Raw genomic sequence first — 12601 nt, forward strand, 5'->3', positions numbered from 1 at the left:
TAGCACGAGCTCTAAAACACTGTGGCCCATATTTATACTTTGTTAGCGCCGCATTTGCGTCGTTACAAAATGTATTTTGTAAGTTTGCGCCGATTTTGCGTCAAAAAACGACGCAAATGCGGCGCTAACAAAGTATAAATATGGGCCTGTGTGTTTCAGCACGAACTGGATGAGTAACCATAAGATGAAACTAAAAAATTGAGATAGTAATTCTGAGTAACAGAGTGAACCTTTGGAACAACCTTTACTGGCCATCAGGGTAGGAGTGCTACAAGAGACTAGAACATTGGCAAAAGGCCTTTGAGTAACTGTGGGCATCTGCCTCTCTATAAAATCACAGACTGGAGTTGTGAGTTCTACATGCATATACCTTCTAAAAATAAGAAAGAAGATAGCTCCTTTTCTTCATGTGGAAGCTTTTAAAATGGGAATTGTGGCCATCATTATTTTGATACTAGATTATGCTAATGTAATCTATGTAGATTTCCCCAACACTTCTGTCCACATGTTACAGGTTGTTCAAAACAAAGCTGCCCGACTCATTTACAAACGTCTGAGAAATGTGCATGCAACACCTTCGTTGAAACATCTTCACGGGCTGCCAGTAAAACAAAGGATGCAGTTCAAGACCTTCTGTATCACTTTCAAAGCACAGAACGGTATGGTTCTCCGCTTTGTGGCTAGGAGGGTCAAGAAACATATTCCAGTTTGTGTTCTGACATCTCACCCTAATTATCTTATTATTCCTAGATACTCAAATAAATGTATGGGAGGGTCACAGTTTTTCTACGCAGGCACACACTCTCTGGAGCTCCCTTTTGGGCTATTTGAAACAAATGTATATTTTAACCAAGAATGTACATCTGAACCTACAAATGTACACTTGCATATTTGAAACAAATGTACGTGCAAACAGTAACCATACAGCATCACATTTCCAGGCTTTATCTCAACATATATCAAGTGAATCGACAATAAAGGAATGTGTATTTACTCGGATGAACTACATTTAAGTCGGTAACTAATTTAACCAGGTGGTTTGCCCGTGCTTGGGCCCGTATTTATACTCCGTTTGCGCCGAATTTGCGTCGTTTTTTTCGACGCAAATTCGGCGCAAAACTAACGCCATATTTATACTTTGGCGTTAGACGCGTCTAGCGCCAAAGTATTGGCAAATAGCGTCATTTTTTTGCGTGAACGCCTTCCTTGCGTTAATGAGATGCAAGGAAGGCGTTCCCGTCTAAAAAAATGAGGGCGACGCAAATGCGTCGTATTTATACTCCCGGGCAAAAATCACGCCCGGGAGTTGGCGGGTCAAAAAACCCCGCATTTGCGCCACTATTTAACGCCTGGGTCAGGGTAGGCGTTAAGGGGCCTGTGGGCTCAAAAAGAGCCCACAGGTGCCCTCCCCTGCCCCCAGGGACCCCCCCTGCCACCCCTGCCCACCCCAGGAGGACACCCAAGGATGGAGGGACCCACCCCAGGGACATTCCGGTAAGTTCAGGTAAGTATTATTTTTTACATTTTTTTTTTTTTTTTTTGGGTGGCATAGGGGGGCCTTATTTGTGCCCCCCTACATGCCACTATGCCCAATGACCATGCCCAGGGGACACAAGTCCCCTGGGCATGGCCATTGGGCAAGGGGGCATGACTCCTGTCTTTACTAAGACAGGAGTCATGAAATGGCGTCTGGGCGTCGTAAAAAAATGGCGCAAATCGGGTTGAGGCGATTTTTTTGCCTCAACCTGACTTGCCCCATTTTAAGACGCCCTAACGTCATTTTTTCCCAACGCCGGCGCTGCCTGGTCTACGTGGTTTTTTTCCACGCAAACCAGGCAGCGCCGGTCTGCTTGCGCCGGCTAACGCCATTCCATAAATACGGCGCCCGCATGGCGCTTCAGAATGGCGTTAGACGGCGCTAATTTTTTTGACGCTAAACTGCGTTAGCGCAGTTTAGCGTCAAAAAGTATAAATATGGGCCTTGGTATTTGGACTTGTCAACACCGGCACCTATGACTGTTTGCCATGTGGTGGCGCTGTTTATCCAATTTAGGAATGAGCACAAACGATGTTTGTTAATTCAATAGACATTAAAAATCACTAATACCAACTACCCAAACCATTCTTGTAACCTTGGGGGCTTGGAATAATCTGATTTATCACACTTGAAGGAGTGTGGTGGTTAGCAACTGTAAAGGTAGTGTAATTGGCAGCGTTGGCAGGGACAATGAGTGGTGCAATCTGCCGCTGTATCCTGACGAGGGCTGAGGCACTTATTATGTTTTTATATTTACAAATTAAATACAGATATAGCGTCTCCACTACACAAGAATACATTTTCACAGTGTATAATGCTGTACTGCGTGCTATATCACTTGCATTCACTGAATACAAAGTTTTCTATTGAGTTAATGGTACAGACGTTGCAAAAATAACAAGTAGGTATAGGTCAGAGGTACTGAAATCCATTGGTTGAACCACTTTTGCAAAAACGCATAATAGCACTACCCAGAATCCTTAACTAAATCGGAATGAATTGCCCGTATTTGATAGAAAACATACTATTCAGGAATAGTTAGGATATTTGCATAACCTTATTATGTGTTATCTTTGCAAAAGAACCTTAACTGATGTGTTTCCGTACACTAGAGACATGATATTTTTTTACGCGTACAGCAACTGTAGCTTTAACCAATTATAACGTTAACACCTTAAACTCAATATTGGTATGTATATAGGTTGTAACAAAGAATACCCTGAAGTCACGGGTATGAGGCACAGATGCCAAGCGAAGTTCCTTGGATGTTTGAACAAAGTCTGTATGTAGTTACAGGAACAATTATCTGCCGCTGGGATGCTTATACACGTGGGCAGTGTAGGGGCTATCTTCCACGAAAGCCTTTGTTTGTTCATAAAACATATCTATACGTTGTTTTAAGGAGTGTTTCCTACAACATATTTTGCCGTTTTCAGGTACAGTGCGTAGGGTTATTCAATTCAGCGATGCACATTATATCAGTCTCAGAAGAAAGAAATGCTGAGATGCTGTGCTGGCATTCAAACACAAAACCCTGTATAAGGTAGGTACAATCCTGGCATGCATGCTTACCTGCATGCTCATCCATACCATGTAAGTTAAGCACAGTGGTTAGCGTACAAGATGCAGCATTACTTTAGAACAATTCACACTCATTTGTTTTTCATACCACCAATAAAATGTATGTTCTGAATGCGTATTTGTATTTTTATTTCCTCGTAAAACATTTTTTTTTCAGACTGTTTGTAAAGTTTCACTGTTTTGAACTAAATGAGCTTATGCATTCTGCCTTTTGCTGTAGAGAGAGAAAAGAAAGGCACCTTGCTGTTCATGTGTGGTTCTGATGGGATGCAATAACATTCCCCTCCTGCCTTGCTGATTTCTTCATCTCTATGCATAGTGGTAATACATGCAGGCCACATTATTGCTTGTTGTGGCAGTGAGGTTATTAGGTCGAAAGCCTTGACCTTATAAGTACACATACAAATGATATTTAAAAAGGCTTCTCTTTCAGTGGCGAACGAGACTTGGTTGGACCTGGAGAGTCCATTTGGAGCAGGGATGCAGTGACGACCGGGACCCTCAACAAGATGCACGCCTACCCTCCACCAATCGGCCCCTCGTAAGCAGTCATGGAGACCTATCAAGCCCTACCTAATGTTATTGGTCCAATGTACATCCCTACATCTGTTTTACATATGCATCACTAACAGCCTCTCTCCGAGCATAGAGGTTATAACTAACCAAAAGTAACCTTAATACGAATAAAGTTTGAGCACACTGTTGTATGTGTTCTTGCATCAGATAATCACTTCTGTTCTATTTAAAGAGGAATAAAGTTTGCAAATGCTTTTTGTGCGTGGTGAAGTCATGTCATTGCCTCAGGGCTGTTTTCCGAGGACACACATATCTTCGGGTAGAATCTGGAGGAAATTGCAGAGGCAAAACTGGGATTGAGTGGGTTCTTGGTCACGCTGTCATGGGCACAAGGTCTAGAACCAGGCACCAAAAAGTTACTGCCCCTCTCCACTTTGCTCAGTACCCAAACATGTGAAATTGCTTTTCAGAACAATACCTCTAACAGGGGTGCAAAAACAACAAAGTGATAAAAGGTAACTCAGACACTGGTGGTTGCTCAGCTGCATTTCAGTTCACTGTTTTATTACTTACTACGCCATTCTAGACAGAGACCATCAAAATGCTAATCAGGCTTAGTCCTACTCCTATAGGACCAGTCTAGCTTGAACTGTCAGAACAGCACCCACAAAATGCTAACACAAGCCAACCCTAGATTGATTTCAACGTCTTCCAATGAGTTGAGGACAGCAGGGCCGTATTAGGAACCCAAAGCAGTCCTGGCAATGTTGTCAGCCCAGCCCGGGCCAGGATAGGGGGGGTGCAGGTGGGTGGTGCGGGGGGAAGAGTGCAAAGCATTGCTGCTTCTGTTAGTGGGGGCTCAATTTGCTGCACTATTGCAAAACCGGTCCCACCACTTCAAAACAGGACTCACCCTTGCAGTCCACTGTGAAAATGCCCGATGCCCGCTATGGCCAGTCTGGCCCTAGAGCCCAGGTGCCTTTTTTGACAATATGGTTCTGTCTTCCTGTGAAAGTGCAGCCCTGGGAACCAGACATACCTTAGAACCACTAATCATCAGCACACTTTTTCTTCCTCATATATCAGTGTATCTTTTGTAGTGTATTTGTTAAAGGCGTGCCTCCTCGTTAATGTGTTAGTCAAAATTGAAATGTTCAATAAAATGCATTGGACTGGATTAATGCTTTAAAGAGTCATTGACGGTACAGAACCCTTTTTAAATTAAAAATAAGGGTGAGATAGGAGTCAATATACAGATATGAGTTTCAAGAACCTTTGCCTACATTTGACCTAGGAAGCTCCTCCTTAAAACTTACAGCTGTAAGAGGTTGGTCCAGGTGTCAAGAGGGCCATGTGAGCCTGCCTTTATCAGACAGTCTGACCCAAGGCTACTTTTGACCTCCCCTAAATGACTGCATCCTTCCAGGGGCCACTAAACCCCCTCCCCCCGTGTCCCACCCCCGTACAGCACCCCATGGAGCTCACACTAGGCTTGTATTCTACAAACACATACATACAATGTTCGGTGTTTCTGACCATGTGTACAGAGACGTTTTAAGACATGGGCAAAGCAGGCTCTGCCTCAGGGCCCTGGCCTTTCATGGGGTCCCCTGACAGAGCCAACTCTGTTCTTCAGAGTCTTGCCAGCCTTTTCATGGCAGTTTCCCCACCATGGAAAGGTTGGTGGAGAACAAGTACTGGGAGCTACAGGGGGGGCCCTGCACTGCCTATGGCATGGGCTGTGCAGGGGCCCCCATACCAAGCACCATCAAATTGTGCACTGTCTGCATTGTACACAGTGCACATTCTGAAGGTGCTGGTCGCCCCCCTATGTGCTACGAGACAGCATTCGGCTTCTTTAAGGAAGCTGAGTGCTATCTCGTAGCACAGTTCCCACTGGTCTGACAGGCAGGAATGCTCTATTTCAAGGTCTCCGCCATTCAGCCAGGTCAGCTCTGGCTTTGGGACCACCAAACTTGTAATCCGCCCCTAAGACTTAAGTTTGGAGTGGGTCATAAGGCTCCTCATTAAGTCCTACACTTTTTAATATATACCTCATGTTATTGGCTGACTTATATTTCATCTATGGATTCTCCTTAATGCCTTGTGAACTAGACGCAAAGACTGTCAACTCGCTTGGGGACAGCTCCATAGCTTCTGCTAACAACTTCAACTCCTGCTTAACAGCGGTGTTGCCTTAGATGAAGATGCTCTTATTTGAACTGAATGGAGATAACACCTAGCTGTTTGTCCTTGCAGGGGCTCCTATGGTTTGGTCACCCTTACAAGGGGTGCCAAAATTGGGTAAGGTCCCGCAGCTCAAGGAATGTGCACAAAATCTGGATGAAATCATGGATGTAGCTCATACATTCACAAAACAAATCAATTTCCTTATGTCCTACTGCTTTTAATTTCGGCGTATGCTGGGCAAGGTGCTACCATTGTTTTCCTTGGAATCATATTGTACAGTAGTTTAAACCATTATTCTTTCCCACATTGACTATTCTATCTTTTTATATTTTGGGCTTCCTAAAAGATCAATCCAACAACTACAATAAATTCAAAATATTGCATAAGGGCATTGTTCTGTTTGCCTGCACATATCCCTTTCTTGCATTGGTAGCCGATACAGCAACGTGTGGTCTTTAAGTCTCTATGCATTTGCCATATAGCATTTCACAAACAGCTTCCTGTATTTGCTCAATCTAGAATTCATTGGTACATCCCTCTAGAGTGGGAGAGCTTTCTCTTACTTGGCGTTTTAGTAGTTGAATGCTTTGGCTATTAACCTGCACTCAAGCAGACTACTTGAAATACTGTAAAGTGTTCCACTATATGTGACTCTACTACTGCAATCAGCGCTTTGAAGCCTCTTTGGGGGAATGTGGCGATAACGTGAGCCACAATGCCTCTGATGACAGTGTTTATTTCTGCTGATGGTGGACACCAACAGTCAATGTAGAGCACTGGAATTATTTTTCTTCATCAGATTTTGATGCAGTGCAAGAGAGAGGAAGGCAGAAATAGAAGAAAAGTTGGAAGAGAAAGATAGTAAAATAGTGAAAAAGGGAGAACACTGGGACGTGGATGAAGCTCCTAAAGTGGGATAGAGTCAGAAGTGTAGAATAATGGAAGAAATAAGCATGAGGTAGAAATAGGATAAGACAGCCTTGGCATTTAGCAATGCCAGCCGTGGTTTCCTTTGAAAAACTTTCAACCCATATTTAGTGTCCTCGGGACACATTAGAGTGCAGCCCCCTTCACAGAGGCCTGTCCCTTACACCACGCCACAACCAAACCTAGACTCCTGTCTGCAGGTCAGGTGACTCAGCTAATAGGAGTTAGGCGCACGTGCCCTCCTTCCAATTACCAGCAGTACTATTGTCTCAGTGTCCTTCTTTCAGGCTGAGCAGGCGTCTCGGATTTGCTGGGACAGTCTCTGTTTTTGATCCTCTATCCCAGCAGATTTCACTAAATCCAGCAGTTGTCTGGGTCGACTGAACGAGCTTTTATTTGTTCCAGTGCAGGATTAACTACCACCCTTTTCAGAAATCAATTGAATTAGCAATGTGTTTTCTACGTTCGTGAGCGCAGTCTTTTAAGTGATTCTGCTCTTCTCAGTCAATGTGAAATTGTAGTTCCACTTCTATGTTTGTGAAATGTTCCGGTTTTTAGTTTTCAAAATCTGGTCTCCCTACCTTCTTTATACCGATGTGGACGTAGACCGGACGCTGCGTGCCTCGGTGGCCCTAGACGTGATGAGGCCATCTGCGGTGGCGGGAGGAGGCGTTCAGCCAAGGTTTATCCTCCTGAGGAGAATTGAAGAACTGCCTCGACAGCAACCAGGACCAGGCCTGTCACTCACACAGCTGTCTTGGCACCTCACCTGGAAGCGGCGGACATCCGCGGACATCCGCAGTTCACCTGCAGCGCACTTTCCAGAGCCTATCCACAGGGTCCACGATTTGTCCTGTCCTAAGCAGTGCCAGCTACAAGCACAGCAACCCACACCCACTGTGGTGCTAACTCTACCTTAGGAAAGCAAGACTGAGGTGCGCCCGAGTTTACCACCCCCTTATCGTGGCAACAGAGGAAGAGGTGGTGAAAGCGCTATTCGTTCTCTCCGCTGGACATACTTGGCCCAACCAAAGAGACTAACCTTAGGTAACGCTAAATCGAGCTCGTGCAGAAAGCCGACTGCTGCCACTGCCCCAAATGCGCACACAATCATGGGCACCGTAATTTATTCATTAAAGGCCCTGGTGCAGCGAGCTCAAAAACAGGTGTTATTTCACTCATGCTGCTAAAGGAACTCGGCATACCCTGCACTGTCCCAGACAGATTTATATCGAATGGCAGTCCTTGCCAAAATGGCCTTGATCATATTGATGCCCTTTCAGCGCGGCAGTGGTAATGCATCAATTGCTCGCTCCTTCACGTGCCATATAGAAAGAAGAAAAGGGCATGCGCTGCACCCAGTGCTTTCAACTGCCGGCCCCCCTCTGCCACTGAGAGGTTAAGGGGAAGAGAGGCCAATGTTATCTAGCCTTCTGTAAAACCAGACTTGCTGATATGACCCCCAAGCCGGAGCAGATTTCTCTTCACGTAGTTCCTCACAGTTCTCTTAAAGAAAGGGAACACAAACTAAAACGTGAGGACTCATTCTAGGAAGCATGCACACACAATAACTCGGCCTCGCCACCTCTGCGACCTCTCAACCTGCAGGAGATGGGCGATGTCCCCTCCTGCCAATGCCCTGTAACATGCCTCTATGGTCAAGGCAAGAGTGGCAGCAGAGCCTGCTGCCACTTCCCTATATGCATGGCTAGTCTGAGAGGAGGGTGGGGGCACCTGAGGCCCCACCCTAGCCACAAGTGCCTTACCACCTGTACCTTCAAGTCCCACTGTGCCCTGCTTACTAACCATACCTGATGGCTCCTGCCCCAAGGTACTGCACAGTCTCAATCATTGCCCACCCAAATTAATAAAGGGACTTTGAGGGAAGAGAGACTGCTTAGAGAGGTCCCATCCTCAACCAAATCCAATAGTCAGACTAGCCAACACAGCGTATGTCCATTTACCATGAAACTGGCCATCACCTCAATAATGCAAGACCACTCAGCATTCAGAGAGAGCCCCCAAGGCTGCTGCTATGTGCCTGCTTTCTTATGCACAGACAGTTCACCTGCCAATACAGTCTGTAGCCCCCTGAAAATGCAACACCTATCACACAGATTAGAAGCACCATTAGCTCTCTGGTGAGATCTAATGCCACAATAGACTGTTCTGCCTAGGAGGAAAGAGGATCAATGTATGTACAGCTTGTTCCAAAGACTGAACCAAATACTCAGAGCCTCGTTTGGACTGACCAAAAGACATTCAACTATCTAGAGGCCCCAATGGTCTGTCCCTAGAGGATGTGCACACCCAAGCTCCTAGAAGAAAGAGAAGAGACTGAACCAGCCAGAGGCTCAGATGGGCTATTCAAGAAGGTGCATGTCTGAGTGCCAAGAAGAAAAGGAGGTGAACTGCCAGTCCACACTGATGAATCAGAAGACGACTCCTGCACAGAAGAGATGATTAACCCTGCTACAGGCTCTGATCAGGCCTACCAGGTGACCACTACTGTTGCGTAGGCTCTCATTATTCTAATGAGACCACTGGTTTTTGAGCAGCAGAATAGCCAGCGGTGTGGGAGACTGAGTCTGACCCACTGCAGGTGACACCTGTCGCTCCAATCCGGGTTTTGCTCCGGCCAACTAGGAGTGCCTCATCTCCACCCAAGGGCAGGGATGACTGGGCAGCCGAACGCATGACATAATTGGTTTCTCAGGGAAGGCGTGATCACTCAGGTCTCACCCGTTTCTCTCAGTTACATTTAGCCTCATATACACAATGACAAACAGAGGCAGTATATGTTTCAATAATGATTTTAATAAAACAACTGCATCTTAGATAGCAAAGCGTGAGCCGCAATAACCAGGCCCACACAACATGACAATATCAAAATTTTGACAAGGAGAGTGAAGCATAAGAATAACGCTACCATGTTGTCACTATAGTCTGTAGACTAACTCCTACCTAAGCAATAATAGAGCACAGCATGTTAAGCTCTAATTCCTCTGGGAAGACATCATCCCCCATACCTGAGCAAAGGCCTGCGATCTGCAAGACAGCTGCAGCGAAGCATTCGACAATCAGCATACAGACCTGGTTCTCTGGCTGGAATCTCCCTCTAACGTGAAAGGGACAAGGAAGTGTTTTTATAACAATACAGCTGATGTTCTGAGAAAATGTCCCTACGTACGGATGTGTGTTTTCTACGAATGTTGGAGACTAAACTTCTACCATGTAGAATGTACCATGCTGTAGCCTTGGAAGAAGCACAGAGTGAGCAAGAATGTCTTGTTTGAGAACAGAGTGCTGGCCTAGGCAAAAACAGTTAGATAAACAGAAAATAAAACAAGACCGTAAAAGTGGCTATTGTAACAATAAAATAAAGCCGAATAAAATATATCTAGGTTAGAGTGCACAGCGGCCTGACCTAATGTGGTAAAATAATGTGAATGGAGCTATAGCTAAAATGGCTACACAACACTACCATAACCAACTTATACTGCACTGTGAGTGCTCTCAATAACCCACGACAGGCAGGCCACCAACATGCGGCAACAAGGCCTAGCTGGAGAACAAAAAACAAAGATTAAGATGCATGCATGTGTGAACAGTGTCTCTGTGCCTAGCTTCCCAGAGCAATTGTGCAGCCAATGGCCAGCTTGCAAGTCATGGCAAATGTGTCAAGAGCCACTGACACCTTGTACTGTCCTAAAGCATTCAGCACCTGCAACTAATAGATTCACTTGGATATGAAGTCTATCTGATTACTACCACACCAACCATCAACTTACCATGGAAGAACCTCTGAAACCTGTGAGTAAGCTGCTGATGACAGTCAAAGATTTCACCCAACAGGAAACACATCCTACCAGTTCCTTTAAATATGCATCACTGCTACCAACCGTAGAGCATTTTACAAGCTGACTGGAATCTGACAATATCAAACCAAAGTCCAAGAAGTATCCTTGACATGCCTAAGCAACAGCCAGCCAACCAGAATCTGCTCACCTTAGTCGTAACTTGGTCCAATTGTCAGCATGCCTTCACCATGACCTATCTACCCCTGGGTGTTCCACGCATTACTCTGCAGTGGCTCACCAGTGGTTTTGCAGAGGACCACAAACAGCGCACATGCTTTCCCAGCACAGCTCACATGCAGTCCTGCTGGCAACACGTCCAAGGCGCCCCCAAATGCAAGAGACCGACTTGACACCACTCTATTGAATGATACTGGAGTCGGAGGCATTGGTGTTGCAACCAGTGGTGCAGTGGCACTGGGGCCCAAAGCTCACAGGGAGCCCAGTCTGCCTTGCACCAGCTGCAGTTATTTTAGAACCTCCCTTGTCAGAATTTTGAAACATATGCCTGCGTGGGGCCTGGCTTCATGTTGACACTTTGGGGGGAGTGGGAGCAGGATGGGTACGGAGGGAGCAGAAGATAAGGGAGACACGGATGAGAAGAAAATGTGACAGAATTGGAGGAGCTAAGGATCACAGAGAAAGGAGTTAAGGACGAGTAAAAGGGGAAATAAAGGGGAAATAAAAGAGGAAAAAAATGGCAAAGAGAAGTGAAAAAGGAAAGATGAGAGAAAGATGGAGATAAAGAAAGACAGGTAGATGGGCACTGTGGAGGTCCATGAAAAGAGGTGCAGCTATCACTAGGGTAGCAGGTGCAGTTACACCAAGGACATGGGGTCTAATTGGCTCACCGCACTCCAATTATATCTTTATTTTAATACCGACTCGGGGGCCGTTTTCCTTGCGTATATTATAACCAATGATGCTCAGACAGGTTTTCAAGTCTTTCCAAGATTGTTTTTGAAGACTGAAGCAACACAATTAAAGTAAGCCTTTCAATGGAATTCTGCAACTCTCGTAAAGCATTGTTGGAACTTTGGACAGTAACTACGAACTGTTCCGAGCATCAGCAAAGTGGGCCAACTTTGTACTCTACAGTCATGATCCAGACGTAATGCTGTTAAACGTATCTGGACTTTTCTCCTTTTTCAATTTTTATGTCCTGCTCTGTCTCAGGTCAGGTTAAATTATGAACTCGAGCAACAATGTCACCTTGAAGGCTGCATCCTCTATTGGTCCACGCTGACCTGCTGGTTGACTTTGAGAATGATAGACTCACAGTGGTGTCTTGTTTATTTTCCACTCTTGCACTCTGACTTTTCTTTGGTTTTGTGGGAAGAATGTATAGTCCTAAGGACACATTCTGGCGCAGCCCCTCACAGAGGGCTGATCCTTACACCACAACGCACCCATATCTACACCTGTCAGCATGCCAGGTGACCAGCCTAATAAGGGGAGCTGGGCGTACTTGCCCTCACTCCAGTTGCCAGCGGCACAGTGTTATCTGTGGCTTTTCTTTATACCATACACCATAGAGAAACACACCATAAGGCGTAGGCTAAAGAGTAATATATGCTCCCTATTATGAGACTCCCATCTGCCTCAGAGACAATTGCGTAACACAAACAATGCCCCGCCCCTAAGCAGAATGTGACGAGGGCACGAGTCTCTCACAGATATTCATTGACTCTTGTCATGAATAGGGGCCCCATTGAATGGTTGGTGGGGAGGGGACTCAAAGTGAGAGGATGTTACACGCCTGCTCAGGGAACCTAGAAGGATAAGGGATGTCTGTGCCTCAAACAATAAAACGTTCTGCCTCAGGTTTAAGTTTGATTGTGCCCATTCTGGCACTCGCACATGTGGGGTGTGCATCAGTGAGGTGTGCTTGATCCCCTCCTTGTTCCTGGCTGTGTAAAGGACGCTTGGCCCTCCTAACTTTCTTTGGGGTGCGTCTGAACTTCACGCAGTAAGGTGCACTTCTGCTATACAT

Source organism: Pleurodeles waltl, chromosome 4_2 (genome assembly GCF_031143425.1).
Source record: "Pleurodeles waltl isolate 20211129_DDA chromosome 4_2, aPleWal1.hap1.20221129, whole genome shotgun sequence".
Classification (NCBI taxonomy): domain Eukaryota; kingdom Metazoa; phylum Chordata; class Amphibia; order Caudata; family Salamandridae; genus Pleurodeles; species Pleurodeles waltl.